The 15,573-nt window shown below is 38.3% G+C and overlaps 1 protein-coding gene across 4 annotated transcripts in view; it reads right to left on the reverse strand.

The window, feature by feature from the left end:
- Positions 1-483: 483 nt before the first annotated feature.
- The window catches only part of LOC112771384 (uncharacterized), a 38,495-nt gene continuing 23,405 nt past the window's right edge, over positions 484-15,573 (reverse strand). For 2 of the 4 annotated variants that reach the window (XM_072226062.1, XM_072226065.1), the window contains exons 7-8: positions 1,270-1,357; positions 484-1,097 (exon numbers count right to left, since the gene is read on the reverse strand). The gene's annotated coding sequence lies outside the window, so the exon portion shown is untranslated. Of the gene's footprint in view, positions 1,358-15,573 lie in introns of all 4 variants that reach the window. The other 2 variants (XM_072226060.1, XM_072226061.1) reach the window with 1 other exon arrangement.

Here is a 15,573-nt window from a genome sequence, read left to right on the forward strand (position 1 = left end):
CTTCTATGGCAGGCTGTATATGATCAACGCCATGGGCCGTGGTCATTGATCTCCTCTGCTACAGATTGAACGCCATTGGTCGTGGTCATCCAATCTGACGAAGGGTGAAGCGCTTAGCAAGTCATTCTCCTGGAGATCCTAACCAAAATGCCATAGACAAGGTCAAATCTTCCGGACCAGAGAACGCTGCTTCTTAGGATTCTAGCCTATACCATGGAGACCCTAATCTCCCCAGAAATCGGCTGAACTGGTGTCTTGAGAAGTCACCAACAAAGTCGTGGATTAACCGTCTGAGAGATGCATAAACATAGCTGTTGGCTTGTGCTTTTCAGTCACGTATTCACACGAACCCAAGGAGACGCGGGTGTTTGTCAGGCACGTTCGTCTTAATGTGATGAACAGAGCTAATTGGTTAGATCATCCTATTCACCACGATGAAGATCGGATATACATCTTAGAGATAGATCAAACACGGATCGGAGAAAAAATAGTAATACTTTAATTAATTCATAGGACTCAACAGGACTCCTCCCCTCAACCTAGGAGGTTTAGAAACTCATACTGAAGTAAAAACATAATGTAAAACTCGAAAATAGCATAATGGTCTCCAGATGTTTGAATGATTATGTAAAATACACTTTAAATACTAAACAGATGACTAGTAAGGGTAAAACAGTATATTTAGTGCTAAAATCCACTTTTGGACCCACTTGGTGAGTGTTTGGACTGAGCTTTGATGAGATCCACGTTCTACGAGGTCTCTTGGGCGTGGAACGCCAGCTAGGGAGTCCTCTTTGCGCGTTTGTACATTGATCTCTACTCTTTGGGCGCTGGCCTCCTAGAAGGGGGCAGGTAGTTGGCGTTGGAAGCCAGTTTTCAGCCTTCTAATCCAAAGCACAGTATAAACTCCTATATATTGCTGGAAAGCTCTGAAAGTCAGCTTTCCATAGTCGTTGAGTGCGCTCCATTTGGACTTCTGTAGCTTCAAAAAAGATCTTCCGAATGCAGGCAGGTCAGATTTGGACAGCATCTGCAGTGCTTTCTCTATCTCTGAATCAGACTTCTGCTCCAACTCCTCAATTTTAGCCAGAAAATACCTAAAATTGTCCAAAAACACAAAAACTCATAGTAGAATAAAAAAATGTGAATTTAACACTAAAACCTATAAAAACTTAATAAAAACTACTAAAAACTATATGAAAGTGATGCCAAAAAGCATATAAAATATCTGCTCATCAATGAGCAAGGTGGATTAGGGTGGGTAGCTACAACTGATGAGCTTCTTCAAAAGATTGTGCGAAGAGACTTGTTTGTCGCCCCATTTCAAAGCTTTTCCTTTCCCCTCTTGGTGGCCAGCCTGAAAGGAGAGAAAAAGACAGAAGATTAAGCTCAAAAATAACGACAACAAAGCAAATAGAACATAGGGTTCTCAACTACATGGTAGTTACATCATTTAACTGAGAAAGAAATACAAGCGAAGGGCATATCAACATGCACTTGATGCAAGAGTAAAATCAAAGTATAAGTAAATGAGATGAAGAGCATTTGGAGCATCAAGTTCAAATAGGAAAGAGTGGGTCATGAAAGACATGAAAGTTCATATTAATGCACAAAGGGTGCAAGAGTCATCTAAGAGTAAGCATTGACCTAAAAATTTCATCAATCAATCAATATCAAACAAGTCAAGACGCACCAAAATGATCCAAGAAATTTTCAAAGGTTGCATAGAAACATTCAACACCAATGTTAAAACAACAAATTTAGAAAATAAGGAAAAAGAACTAACTACAAATAATAGAACTAAATGCAATTAATAACAAAAAAGCTAGTCACATGTAACGAGCAAAAGAAAAGTAGAAAGAGAGAGGAGTGGAGAAGTAAAATTTTAAAAAGAGAAAGGTGAGAAAATGGAGGCATGTAAGTGAATAATGGTGTAAAATAGAAAATTGAAGAAGAAGAAGAAAGAAAGAAAGAAAATGGAGTTGGGAAGAAGAAACGGGGCAACTAAGGTCGCAAAAACGACGCGCACGCCTGGGTCACGCGTACGCGTGACAAAGAGGAAAAGACATGTGATGCGTACGCGTCCATCACGCTTACGCGTGAAATGAAGAAAAGGATATCGACACGTACGCGTCGGTCACGCGTACGCGTAAGGACTTTTCGTGCCCAGCGCACAATACCCGCATGGTTCCAGCACAACTCTCTATTTGGAACCATGCAGCAGCAGCATTTCAGCACCAAAAATTCACAATCTAGAAAAACAGGGTGACGAGTATGCGTCGATCACGCAACGCATGGGTAGGAAAAAATGGATGACGCGTACGCGTCAGCTATGCGAACGCATGGGGTTGGTTGTGCGTCTTGCACCCCACCCGCATGGTTCCAGCACAACTCTCTGTTTTGGAACCAAGTAGCAGCACCCTCCCCGCACCATTCTCGCATAGTGGTTTATACAGGGTCACGCATACGCGTCAGGCATCCGCACGCATGAGGTGCCCCTCGTATTTTTTTTTATGAAAAGGCAATTAAAGCACAAAACCAGCATCTATGCAATCAAAATAGCACTGGAACACTTAAAATTCAATGATATTACTCAAAGTAGGCAAACTAATCAAACTAACAACAATGAAAACCTTATCAAACAATCAAAATTCAAATAGATCCAAGCAAACTCAAGCAATTCAACCGAAGAAAGAAGAACAAAGTAAAACAAGCTATGAACAAGAAAGATCATACCATGGTGGGGTGTCTCCCACCTAGAACTTTTCTTTAACATCCTTAAGTTGGACGGTCAACGAGCTCCTGTTATGGTGGTCTAACCTCCAAAGGCTAACCGACGCCGAGTGATAAACCCCAATTTTGTGGTCTATCTTGTGCTTAATTTAGGAGATTTTATCAACTTATCTCACATTTATTCAATGAAATAGCATGGTTTTGTAATTCTCCCTAAATTTGTGTTTAAGAGTGAAAACATGCTTTTTAGGCCTTCAAATTGCTAATTTTGATTTACTTTGATTCCATTCGATGCCTTGATATCTTTGTTGAGTGATTTCAGATTCATAAGGCAAGTATTGGATGGAAGAAGTGAAGAGAAAAGTAAAGTGGAGAATTCATGAAGAAATGAGGATTTGGAGGAATCAATGCCACGCGCACGCGTCACCCACGCGTACGCGTGAGGAGGAAATTTGCCGGTGACGCGCACGCGTGACGAGCGGCACGTGACTCACTTAAAGTGAATACACTGGGGGGCGATTTCTGAGCTTTTCCAAGCCCAAATACAACTCATTTCTGAGGCTATTTCATGCAGAATTGAAGATTAGACAAAGGCGGAGCAATTAGATTAGGTTAGCATCATGTTGTAGGTAGTTTTCTAGAGAGACAAGCTTCCTCTTCTCTCTAGAATTAGGGTTCTTAGGTTAATTTTCTTCTTAGATTTAGGTTTAATTTCTTGTTCTCATCTAGTTTTCTTTATAATTTCTTGTTCTTACATCTTCATTCTCTTAGTCTTTCTTGTTAATTTCCCTTTTTATGCCTTTTTTATGTTTATGAGCACTTTTGTTATTTTGATTTTCATTTAATGCAATTCATGTTTTATGTTTCTTTATTGTTTAATTGAATTGTTATTCTTACTTTTCTTGCATTGGGTAGTTGTAGATTTTATTATTCTTGTCCTTTTACCATGCTTTCCTTTTATGCATTCCAAGTGATGGTTGATGGGATCTTGAGCGGACAAGCCATGAAACTTATGAAGTAAATTGATCGAACCGGTCTTCAACTCAAAGTTAGCATCCAAGTCGGGATAGCGGACTTGGAGTGGTTAAAGAATGATTTCCGGTACACTCGCCTCCTTGAGAGTAACTCTCCTTGGAGTGGCCATGGTCTCAGTACCTAATTCAGTGGAAGCAATGTCAATAGAGTCAATAGAAGAGTAAACGGCTCCTCCTTCAAATGACGCCTCAAATTCAACCTCGGAAAAGGTTGGTGATTCGGCGAAAGCCACTTCACTAACCCCAAAGGCTAACCGACGTTGAGCTTGCTTAATATGTAACAATGTTCTTTCAATTTTGAGATCAAATGGGACTAATCCGACAATGAATGCGTCATTCATTAGAAGAAACATAGATTTCATGACAACAACATATATGTAAGTAAAGTAACTACCAATTACTACTAAATATAAATCCTAACTAAGAACTAAACCAACAAATAATCAAGAAAAGAACAACTATTCACATATGAACATATTCACACCAACCAATAATATGTCACACATGCAATTTCCTGGCAACGGCACAAAAAACTTGACGTGGAATAAATGCCAGCTTAGAAATTTCCAAAGGATTTTCAACTCAATGTCGCAAGTATAGCCTAAACCAACAAGTGATCCCCCATCAAAGTTTAGAAGAATGTCAGAACAATCAAATCAATTACTAGGAGTAGAATCCCAGGTCGTTTTCCATAGGAATCGCAATAGGATGCACATCATTGGTTAGGAGTATTTGGGGGTTTTTGAGTTGAGCACGAAAAAAGTAAAGTGATTGGAATTTAAAGTAATGAACAACTAGCAATTAAATTGAAACAACTAGAACTATCAATTAAACAATTAACTAACTAACAAGCATGCAATAAAAGGATAGTAATAATAGTAGCATATAACTAAATGTAAGGAATCAAGCTAAGAGAGCTAAGGAATCAAAGTCAACAAGAGAAATGACAATCAATCAATATAAGAAACCTTGGCTAGGGGTGAGAATTAGAATTTCTATCCTCATTGTCTTCCTCAAGTATGATGATAAATGTCTATTGCTCTCACTTAGTTATCCTCTAACAATTGAAAGAAAGTCAAATGAGCACAATTAACTCTAATCTACAAGTCCTAGTCAATTCCTAGTTTGGGCTGTTTTGGAAGGAGAACCAGTATACTTGCCCAAAATCATCAAGCACTCAATGTGAAAAGTGTCTGTTTCCCTTAATAGGATGGCAAGCTTCCATAAGAGTTGATTGCCAAGGCTGGCCTTGAGTGGGAGGAGGACGATTATCCGCCTACCATACCCAACTAGGAGTTGTACATCCCCTACGGCAACTACCTGAAGGAGGAGCTAGCCACTGGTGTCAAGAGGAAGCGGAAGAGTAGAGCATCCGCAGGAGAATCCAGCCAACCGCCGAAAGCCGCATCATCTGGTTCTCAGACACCCACGACTCAAGAGCTTGGTCTCTAGATTTTAGAGCAGCTACAATGCCTACAGAGGCGAATGAACAGAAGATATGAGCATATAAAGCTGTAAAACAGGGAATGGGATGACATGCTTGAGACCTTGGACACCCCTAAAGAGCTTTCCGAGGTGGAGGATGTTGAGGCATAGGTGATAAAATCCAATTTTGTGGTTTATCTTGTGCTTAATTTAGGGAATTTTATCATCTTTTCTCACATTTATTCAATGAAATAGTATGGTTTTGTAATTCTCCCGAAATTTGTGCTTAAGTGTAAAAACATGCTTTTTAGACCTTAAAATAGCTAAATTTAATTCACTTTAATTCCATTCAATGCCTTGATATGTTTGTTGAGTGATTTCAGATTCATAAGGCAAGTATTAGATGGAAGAAGTGAAGAGAAATGCATGCAAGTGGAGAATTCATGAAGAAATGAGCATTTGGAGAATTCATGGCCACACGCACGCGTCACCCACGCGCACACGTGAGAGGAGACCTTCAAGCCACGTGATAAACCCCATTTGGAGGGTTTATCTTGTGTTGAATTTAGAGGGTTTTGTCAACCTTTCTCCCATTTATCCAATGAAATAGCATGGTTTTGTAAATTCTTCTTTAATTGTGCTTAAGAGTGAAAACATGCTTTTTAGGTCCTTAATTGTTTAATTTTAATTTACCTTTGATCCCATTAGATGCCTTGATATGTTTGTTAAGCGATTTCAGATTTAGGAGGCAAAGATTGGATCAAGGGAATGAAGGAAAAACATGTAAAAATGGAGAACTCATGAAGAAATGAAGGAATCGCAAAAGCTGTCAAGCCGACCTCTTCGCACTTAATCGACCATAACTTGAGCTACAGAGGTCTAAATGATGTGGTTCCAGTTGCGTTGGAAAGCTAACATCCGGGGCTTCGAAACGATATAAGATTTGCCATAGTTGCTACACGTATGATGATACGTACGCGCACTGTACACGCACGCGTCGTTGCTGCCATATGATCCACTTAAAGCAATACGTGGCCAGCGAATTCTAAAGCCTTGTGGGCCTAATCCAACTCATTTCTGATGCTATTTAAGCCAAGGATTGAAGGGGAATCAAGATACTTTACATACTTTCACACATTAGTTTAGTTTAGGTTAGTTTTAGAGAGAGAAGCTCTCACTTCTCTCTAGGATTAGGATTAGGATTAGGTTTTAGATCTATATTAGAATTCCTTAGATCTAGGTTTAATTCATGCTTTGATTCACTTTTCCTTTATCAATTCTAGTTCCTCTTCTTCTTCTCTCTCTAATTTTGTATTTCATTCTTGTGATTCTCCACTTTTATGTTCATGCACTTTTGTTTCCTCTATTTTCATTTCAATGCAATTTATGTTTTCATGTTCCTTTATTGTTCATTTGATTTGTTATTGTTTAATTTCTTGCAATTGAGTAGTGTAGATTTAATTTTCCTTGCACTTTTTACTATGCTTTCCTTTTATGCCTTCCAAGTGTTTGATAAAATGCTTGGTTGAATTTTAGAGTAGATTTTAGTGCTCTTGACTTTGGTAGAGTAATTAATGACGCTTGAGTTATCTAATTCCTTTGTTGATTGATAATTAGAAGTTGCTAATTGATTTGGATACCACTAAAGCTAGTCTTTCCCTTGGGAGTTGGCTAGGACTTGTGGAATCAAGTTAATTCATCCACTTGACTTTCCTCCATGGTTAGAGGTTAACTAAGTGGTAGCAATTGACAATTTGTGGTCACAATTGAGGAGGATAACTAGGATAGGACTTCTAGTTCTCATACCTTGCCAAGAGTTTTGTTAGTTGCTAGTTTATTTTCATTGCATTTTACATTTCTTGTCTCCTATCTCAAAAACCCCAATATACGACCCATAACCAATAACAAGAATACTCTATTGTAATTCCTAGGGAGAACGACCCGAGGTTCAATACTTCGGTTTATAAATTTAGGGGTTTGTTACTTGTGACAAACAAATTTTTGTATGAAAGGACTATTGTTGGTTTAGAAACTATACTTACAACGAGATTTCATTTGTGAAATTCTAAACCGTACAAAAGTCCTCTCATCAAAAAATGGCGCCGTTGCCGGGGAGTTGCAATGGTGTTGTGTTATTGGTTATTGTATATACGTGAATATTGTGAATAGCTTGATTTTTGGATTGCTTGTTTGTTTTTGCTAGTTTTAGGAATTTGTTTCATTATTTCTTATTAGCTTTTATTTCTATTTTCTCTTTTTACTATGAATTCTCACTTTGGCTATGAGTTTGGTTCTAATTATGTTGTAGGAAATGAAGGCTACAATGAAGATGTGTATCAAGAATGGGATAATCAAAGGTGGGAGGAGCCATATGCATATGATCAATCTTCATGGCAACAACCTCCACCAATGCACTATGAACAAGAGCCATTCTATGATGCATACCAATCCAATGGCTATGGTGAATCTCCTTGTGACTTTCAAGAACCACCACCATATGCCTATGAGCCATACTGATAAACCACTATTTTATGGTTTATCTTGTGCTCAATTGAGTGGATTTTATCAACTCTTTACCCACTTATTCATACTATTTGCATAGTTTTACAATCCTTTCCTGATTTTGTGCTATGATTGAAAACATGCTTCTTTGACCTTATATTTGCTAATATTAATCCTCTCTTATCACCATTAGATGCCTTGATATGTGTGTTAAGTGATTTCAGAGATTATAGGGCAGGAATGGCTTAGAGGATGGAAAGGAAGCATGCAAAAGTGGAAGGAATACAAGAAATTGGAGAAATTGCTAAGCTGTCCAGCCTGACCTCTTTGCACTCAAACGGCTATAACTTTAGCTACAGAGGTCCAAACGACGCGATTCTAGTTGCGTTGGAAAGCTAACGTCCGGAGCTTCGATTTGATATATAATATGCCATAGTTGCTCTGACGATAGGCGACACGAACGCGTGATCCACGCGGACGCGTCGTAGTTCCGAAAATCAATGTGGCAGATTTCTTCTCCAGCGATTTTTGGGCTGTTTTTGACCCAGTTTGCGGCCCAGAAAACACATATTAGAGGCTATAAAGTGGGAGAATGCATCCATTCAAAAAAAGAGCTTTCACAATTCACAATTTTAGGAATAGATGTAGTTTTTAGAGAGAGAGGTTCTTTCCTCTCTCTTAGGATTAGAATTTAGGATTTCTCTTAGTTTTAGGAGTGATTCTCAATCCCAGGTTCAATGTTCTTTTTATTTCTTTTCCCAATTTCATTTATGAATTCTTCTATGTTACAGATTACTCTTTGAATTAATGTTATTTGAGGTATTTTAGAATTACGATTGCTCTCTTTAATTTATGTATTCAAATTATTTTCATTCAAGTAGATTCTCTTCCCTTTTGGCTTTGGTTGAGTCATTGGAGACACTTGAGTTATCAAACTCATTGTTGACTGAAAATTGGAATTTTTCAAGAATTAATTCGAGTTCCAATAACTCTAGCCTTTCCCAAGGAAAGACTAGGACCTGAGGAATAAAAATTAATTCATCCACTTAACTTACCTTCATAGTTAGAGGTTAACAAAGTGGGAGAAAAATCCAATTCTCATCACAATTGATAAGGATAACCAGGATAGGACTTCCAGTTCTCATACCTTGCCAAGAGTTTATTTTACAGTTATTTATTTATTTTTATTGCTTTGAAAATATACCTGTGCCCATTGCCCAAACTCCAAAACCCCCAATTTACAAACTCATAACCAATAATAAGAACTGATGAGCGGATAATTTATACGCTTTTTGGCATTGTTTTTAGTATGTTTTTAGTAGGATCTAGTTACTTTTAGGGATGTTTTCATTAGTTTTTATGTTAAATTCACATTTCTGGACTTTACTATGAGTTTGTGTGTTTTTCTGTGATTTCAGGTATTTTCTGGCTGAAATTGAGAGACTTGAGCAAAAATCAGATTTAGAGGTTGAAGAAGGACTGCTGATGCTGTTGGATTCTGACCTCCCTGCACTCAATGTGGATTTTCTGGAGCTACAGAACTCGAAATGGCGCGCTTCCAATTGCGTTGGAAAGTAGACATCCAGGGCTTTCCAGCAATATATAATAGTCCATACTTTGGCCAAGAATAGATGACATAAACTGGCGTTCAACGCCAGCTCTCTGCCCAAATCTGGCGTCCAGCGCCAGAAAAGAAGCCAAAACCAGAGTTGAACGCCCAAACTGGCACAAAAGCTGGCGTTCAACTCCACAAATGGCCTCTGCACGTGCAACACTCAAACTCAGCCCAAACACACACCAAGTGGGCCCAGGAAGTGGATTTATGCATCAATTACTTACTCATGTAAACCCTAGTGACTAGTTTATTATAAATAGGACCTTTTACTAGTCTTTTTAGGTATCTTTTGATCACCTTAGGATCTTAGGAACATCTTTGAACGCATAGTTCTTAGACCATGGGGGCTGGCCATCTCGGCCATGCCTGGACCTTCACTTATGTATTTTTAACGGTAGAGTTTCTACACTCCATAGATTAAGGTGTGGAGCTCTGCTGTTCCTCAAAGATTAATGCAAAGTACTACTGTTTTCTATTCAACTCATCTTATTTCGCTTCTAAGATATCCATTCGCACCCAAGAACGTGATGAAGGTGATGATTATGTGTGACGCTCATCACCATTCTCCCCTATGAACACGTGCCTGACAAACACTTCCGTTCTACATGAAATAAGCTAGAATGAATATCTCTTAGATCTCCCAACCAGAATCTTCGTGGCGTAAGCTAGAATGATGGCGGCATTCAAGAGAATCCGGAAGGTCTAAACCTTGTCTGTGGCATTCCAAGTAGGATTCAATGATTGAATGACTGTGACGAGCTCCTAACTCGCGATTGCAGGGCGTTAGTGACAGACGCAAAAGGATAGTAAATCCTATTCCAGCATGATCGAGAACCGACAGATGAATAGCCGTGCCGTGACAGGGTGCGTGAGCATATTATTCACTGAGAGGATAAGATGAAGTCATTGACAAGGGTGATGCCTCCAGACGATTAGCCGTGCCGTGACAGGGCATTGGATCATTTTCCCGAGAGATGACCGAAAGTAGCCATTGACAGTGGTGATGTATCACATAAAGCCAGCCATGGAAAGGAGTAAGACTGACTGGATGAAGATAGTAGGAAAGCAGAGGTTCAGAGGAACGAAAAGCATCTCCATTCGCTTATCTGAAATTCCTACCAATGATTTACATAAGTACCTCTATCCCTATTCTATTATTTATTATTCGAAAACACCATTATCAATTTATATCTGCCTAACTGAGATGTGCAAGGTGACCATAGCTTGCTTCATACCAACAATCTCCGTGGGATTCGACCCTTACTCACGTAAGGTATTACTTGGACGACCCAGTGCACTTGCTGGTTAGTTGTATCGAAGTTGTGAATCATGGTATTGGCACCATGTTCTTGGCGCCATTGCCAGGGAAAGAAAGAGCCATGAATTTTACATAATTAAAGTGTAATCACGATTACGCGTACCAAGTTGCTCACGTTGCCAGGGATTGTTCGAGCCTGGACATCACAATTTCGTGCACCAAGTTTTTGGCGCCGTTGCCGGGGATTGTTCAAGTTTGGACAACTGACGGTTCATCTTGTTGCTCAGATTAGGTAATTTTCTTTTTGTTTTAATTTCAAAAATTTTTCAAAAACCTTTCAAAATTTTCTCCTTTGTTTTCGAAAAAAAAAATAAAAATATTTTCAAAAATATATTTTTCTTCAGAATTTTTAAGAATGAATTCCAGTGTTTCATGAAGCATGTGAAGCCTGGCTGGCTGTAAAGCCATGTCTAAATTCATTTAGACTGAGGCTTCCAATTTGTTATCAAGAGCAAGCTAGTTGGTGCTAATCCACCTACTGCTGATTCACGATCTACCTGTTACATGCTAAAGCTTGGCTGGCTATTAAGCCATGCCTGACCCTTTGATTGGAGCTTTAGATTAAGAACATAAGATTCCTGGAATTCATATTAAAAATTTTGGAATCCTTATTTTTGTTTTTTCAAATAATTTTCGAAAAAATACAAAAAAAATCATAAAATCATAAAAATCAAAAATATTTTTTGTGTTTCTTGTTTGAGTCTTGAGTCATGTTATAAGTTTGGTGTCAATTGCATGTGCATCTTGCATTTTTCGAAAATTCTCATGCATTCATAGTGTTCTTCATGATCTTCAAGTTGTTCTTGGTAAGTCTTCTTGTTTGATCTTTGCATTTGCATGTTTTGTGTCTTTTCTTGTTTTTCATATGCATTCTTGGATCTTTAGTGTCTAAGCATTAAAGAATCCTAAGTTTGGTGTCTAGCATGTTTTCTTTGCATTAAAAATTTTTCAAAAACATGTTCTTGGTGTTCATCTTGACATTCAAAGTGTTCTTGGTGTTCATCTTGACATTCATAGCATTCTTGCATGCATTCATTGTTTTGATCTAAAAATTTCATGCATTGCATCATTTTACTTGTTTTTCTCTCTCATTAAAAATTCAAAAATCAAAAAATATCTTTCCCTTTTTCTCTCTTAAAATTTCGAAAATTAGATTTGACTTTTTCAAAAATTTTTAAAATCTAGTTGTTTTCATGAGTCAAATCAAATTTTCAAATTAAAAATCTTATCTTTTTCAAAATCTTTTTCAAAAATCAAATATTTTTCAAATTTTTTGTTATTTTCGAAAATTTCAAAAATATTTTCCAAAATCTTTTTCTTAATTTTACATCATAATTTTCGAAAATAACAATAACAATTAATGTTTTGATTCAAAAATTTCAAGTTTGTTACTTGCTTGTTAAGAAAGATTCAAACTTTGAGTTCTAGAATCATATCTTGTGATTTCTTATGAATCAAGTCATTAATTGTGATTTTAAAAATCAAATCTTTTTTCAAAAACTAATTTCTATCATATCTTTTCAAAAATATCTTCTCATCCTATCTTTTTCAAAAAGTTGGTTTCAAAATATCTTTTCTAACCTCCTAACTTCTTATCTTTTCAAAATTTGTTTCAACTAACCAACTAACTTTTTGTTTGTTTCTTAACTTTTTCAAAACTACCTAACTAACTCTCTCTCTCTCATTTTCGAAAATATCTTCCCTCTTTTTCAAAAATTTCTTTTTAATTAACTAATTATTCTTATTTTTATTTTTGATTTTAAAAATTTTCGAAAAATACTAACATTTTTCAAAAACCATTTTCGAAAATCACTAACTCTTTTTCAAAAATATTTTTCGAAAATTCTCCCTCTCTCATCTTCTTCTATTTGTTTATTGATATACTAACATCTTTCCTTCAACTCTCCAAAAATCCGAACCCCCTCTCTCTCTGAGTTCAGATTTTCTTCCCTTCTTTTCTTCTACTAACACAAGGATCCCTATACTGTGGTATAAAGGATCCATATTATTATTACTATTTTTTCTGTGCCATCTTCTTTGTCATATGAGCAGGAGCAAGGACAAGAACATTCTTGTTAAAGCAGATCCAGAACCTGAAAGGACTCTGAAGAAAAAAATTAAGAGAAGCTAAAATACAACAATCCAGAGATAACCTTTCAGAAATTTTCGAACAGGAAGAGGAGATGGTAGCCGAAAATAATAATAATATAAGGAAGATGCTTGGTGACTTTACTGCACCTAATTCCAATTTACATGGAAGAAGCATCTCCATTCCTGCCATTGGAGCAAACAACTTTGAGCTGAAACCTCAATTAGTTTCTCTGATGCAGCAGAACTGCAAGTTTCATGGACTTCCATCTGAAGATCCTTTTCAGTTCTTAACTGAATTCTTGCAGATATGTGATACTGTTAAGACTAATGGAGTAGATCCTGAAGTCTACAGGCTCATGCTTTTCCCTTTTGCTGTAAGAGACAGAGCTAGAATCTGGTTGGATTCTCAACCCAAAGACAGCCTGAACTCTTGGGATAAGCTGGTCACGGCTTTCTTAGCCAAGTACTTTCCTCCTCAAAAGTTGAGCAAGTTAGAGCTGATGTTCAAACCTTCAGACAGAAAAAAGGTGAATCCCTCTATGAAGCTTGGGAAAGATACAAACAGTTGACCAAAAAGTGTCCTTCTGACATGCTTTCAGAATGGACCATCCTGGATATATTCTATGATGGTTTATCTGAGCTATCAAAGATGTCACTGGACACTTCTGCAGGTGGATCCATTCACCTAAAGAAAACGCCTGCAGAAGCTCAAGAACTCATTGACATGGTTGCTAATAACCAGTTCATGTACACTTCTGAAAGGAATCCTGTAAGTAATGGGACGCCTATGAAGAAGGGAGTTCTTGAAGTTGATACTCTGAATGTCATATTGGCTCAGAATAAAATATTGACTCAGCAAGTCAATATGATCTCTCAGAGTCTGAATGGAATGCAAGCTGCATCCAACAGTACTCAAGAGGCTTCTTATGAAGAAGAAGCTTATGATCCTGAGAACCCTGCAATAGCAGAGGTAAATTACTTAGGTGAACCTTATGGAAACACCTATAACTCATCATGGAGAAATCATCCAAATTTCTCATGGAAGGATCAAAAGCCTCAACAAGGCTTTAATAATGGTGGAAGAAACAGGTTTAACACTAATAAACCTTTTCCATCATCCACTCAGCAACAGATAGAGAACTCTGAACAAAATGCTTCTAATTTAGCAAACTTAGTCTCTGATCTATCCAAGGCCACTGTAAGTTTCATGAATGAAACAAGGTCTTCCATTAGAAATCTGGAAGCACAAGTGGGCCAGCTGAGTAAGAGGATCACTGAAATCCCTCCTAGTACTCTCCCAAGCAATACAGAAAAGAATCCAAAAGGAGAGTGCAAGGCCATTGACATAAGCACCATGGCCGAACCTACAAGGGGAGAGGAGGACGTGAATCCCAAGGAGGAAGACCTCCTGGGACGTCCAGCGACTAATAAGGAGCTTCCCTCTGAGGAACCAAGGAAATCTGAGGCTCATCTAGAGACCATAGAGATTCCATTGAACCTCCTTATGCCCTTCATGAGCTCTGATGAGTATTCCTCTTCTGAAGAGAATGAGGATGTTACTGAAGAGCAAACTGCCAAGTTTCTTGGTGCAATCATGAAGCTAAATGCCAAATTATTTGGCATTGATACTTGGGAAGTTGAACCTCCCTTGTTCATCAATGAACTAAGTGATCTGGATCAACTGACATAGCCTCAGAAGAGACTGGATCCTGAAAAGTTCATAATACCCTGCACCATAGGCACCATAATCTTTAAGGCTCTGTGTGACCTTGGTTCAGGAATAAACCTCATGCCCCTCTCTGTAATAGAGAAACTGGGAATCTATGGGGTGCAAGCTGCTAAAATCTCATTAGAGATAGCATACAGTTCAAGAAAACAGGCTTATGGACAAGTAGAGGACGTGTTAGTAAAGGTTGAAGGCCTTTACATCCCTGCTGATTTCATAGTCCTGGATACTGGAAAAGAAGAGGATGAATCCATCATCCTAGGAAGACCTTTCCTAGCCACAGCAAGAGCTGTGATTGATGTTGACAGAGGTGAAATAGTCCTTCAATGGAATAAAGACCCCCTTGTGTTTAAAACTCAAGGATCTCCCTCTGCAACCATGGAGAGGAAGCAGAAAAAGCTTCTCTCAAAGCAGAGTCAACCAGAGCCCCCACAGTCAAACTTTAAGTTTGGTGTTGGGAGGCCACAACCAAACTCTAAGTTTGGTGTTGAACTCCCATATCCAAACTCTAAGTTTGGTGTTGGAGAGTCTCAACAAAGCTCTGCACATCTGTGAGGCTCCATGAGAGCCCACTGTCAAGCTATTGACATTAAAGAAGCGCTTGTTGGGAGGCAACCCAATTTTTATTTATCTAACTATATTTTTCTTAGTCATATGTCTTTATAGGTTCATGATCATGTGGAGTCACAAAATAAACAAAAAAATCAAAAACAGAATCAAAAACAGCAGAAGAAAAATCACACCCTGGAGGAGCATCTGTCTGGCGTTCAGACGCTAGAACAGAGCATGGTTCTGGCGCTGAACGCCCAGAATGGGCAGCATCCTGGCGCTGAACGCCCAGAACAAGCATGGTTCTGGCGTTCAACGCCAGAAATGGCAGCAAAAGGGCGTTGAACGCCCAAAATGGGCACCAACCTGGCGCTGAACGCCCAGAGTTGTGTGCAAGGGCATTTTACATGCCTAAATTGGTGCAGGGATGTAAATACCTTGACACCTCAGGATCTGTGGACCCCAAAGGATCCCCACCTACCTCATCATCTCTCTTTCCATTCATGATCATCCCTTCTGTTTTCCATTTACCACTCACATCCATACACCCACTACCTTCAAAATTCAACATCTCTCCCCC

Source organism: Arachis hypogaea, chromosome 18, assembly GCF_003086295.3.
Source record: "Arachis hypogaea cultivar Tifrunner chromosome 18, arahy.Tifrunner.gnm2.J5K5, whole genome shotgun sequence".
Lineage (NCBI taxonomy): Eukaryota > Viridiplantae > Streptophyta > Magnoliopsida > Fabales > Fabaceae > Arachis > Arachis hypogaea.